Source organism: Neovison vison, chromosome 2, assembly GCF_020171115.1.
Source record: "Neovison vison isolate M4711 chromosome 2, ASM_NN_V1, whole genome shotgun sequence".
Taxonomy (NCBI): Eukaryota; Metazoa; Chordata; class Mammalia; order Carnivora; family Mustelidae; genus Neogale; species Neogale vison.
In genome coordinates this window covers 104156700-104158165 of record NC_058092.1, presented here as the reverse complement: position 1 = coordinate 104158165, position 1466 = coordinate 104156700, and the positions used below count along the sequence as shown (strand labels likewise).

At 49.2% G+C, this 1466-nt stretch overlaps 1 non-coding gene across 1 annotated transcript; it reads right to left on the bottom strand.

Annotated features, from left to right (window-relative positions):
• Positions 1–1015: 1015 nt before the first annotated feature.
• LOC122901355 lies at positions 1016–1178 on the bottom strand. Its single transcript, XR_006383454.1, has one exon. It is a non-coding gene; the product is annotated as a U1 spliceosomal RNA (small nuclear RNA).
• Between the last annotated feature and the right edge of the window lie 288 nt (positions 1179–1466).

Genomic DNA, 1466 nt, shown 5'->3' with positions numbered 1-1466 from the left:
TTTCCGGTGTATCCTTAATGATTTATTAAATGGTCCAGAAGAATAAACCACTTCCTGTGAGTCCCTATTGGTGTGCCGGCCCCAGTAAAAATCAAAGTTGGAAAGCGTCAATGTAGATTCCGAACAGAGGCTTTTACACGGGAAAAAGCCCCAGCTCCAGTGAAAGCACGAAGCCAGAAACCCCTTCAAGCTTGGATTTACAAAGCAACACAGCTGTGAGGACAGCTTTTGCTTGAGCCTGAGAGCAAGGAGAAGGCCCACCATCCCTTGCCCAAGAGCTAACCCACTGTCTGGGAAAGGTCTATGGTGCCAACTGAACGGAACTCTGCAAGTAGGCAGACATGCCTCTTTAGAAGCCTATCAAGGGTCTTCGGGCTGGCTCAGTCCAGAGAACACCAGAGTCTGGATCTAGGTGTCCTGAGCTCGGGATCCCCTCACCTCCACTGGGTACAGAGATTGCTTTAATAAAACTTAAATAAATAAACAAAAGCATGTCAAGTTCCAAAGTCTATATTCTCTGAAGGGCCCTCTGGAGGAAAACTGCCAAGGGTAAGAAGTGGCCTGATTAAGGATAGGGAGTCTGTGGACTGCATGAGGCTTTGTAGGGTGCTGGTGGGAAAAGGGAGCCAGAGGGCAGCGGAGGGGGACAGACTCTGGCTTGTGTTCCGTGGGGAGTGAAAGAAAGCACCTTCTAGGTCTAGTTCTTGGGACTGTAAGACACCAAAACGTAAGCAGAATCACACAAAATATTGGAGAACGCAGCACACTGCTCCAGGAGAGACCTCAAGAAAAACAAGAGGCCCAATCTTTTCCTGAAAACTGTGCATAGAGGACTCCCACGTGTCTCCGGTGAGAAAGACCATCAACCAGCAATGCAGTTAAGTGGGTTAGAAATCACGCATTCACTGAGTGAGTGGTACCACTAAAACAGCAACACCAGCAAACCTTCTCTTAAAAGATAAAGCTGTAAGAGAAAATTAAAAATCAGAGCATTCTGTTATTGAACACCTATTACCTGGGGAAAGGGCAAATACAGTCCCCCACTACCATAAATTATGGAGTAGAGTTTCCCACATTTGGGGAAATCGCAGGGGTCACATGTCCGTAGTGCAATTGACAAGCCTCATCCTGGGAAAACGACCTGCTTGATCATGGTGTCTCCCCTGCTGGGTAAGTATGACCCTCTCTGCCTCCGCCTCTGCCCCACACTAGCCTCACCCGCCGTCCACCCTGCACACAAGCTCTCTTGCCAACCAACACCCCAATACCATCAGCCCCCATTCCTGCCCCAAACATCTTCACCCTCCACAGGAGTCTTCCTAATACAATGGAAACTACAGCACTGCTACATCCTCTGTCTGAGGAATTCTCTGGCCCAGAACCTCCGCCTCATGATAACTGATTTACATCAGACGTGTTCTGTCCATGACGTCAGGGGGTCTCCCTGCCACCACACACAGGCAGGC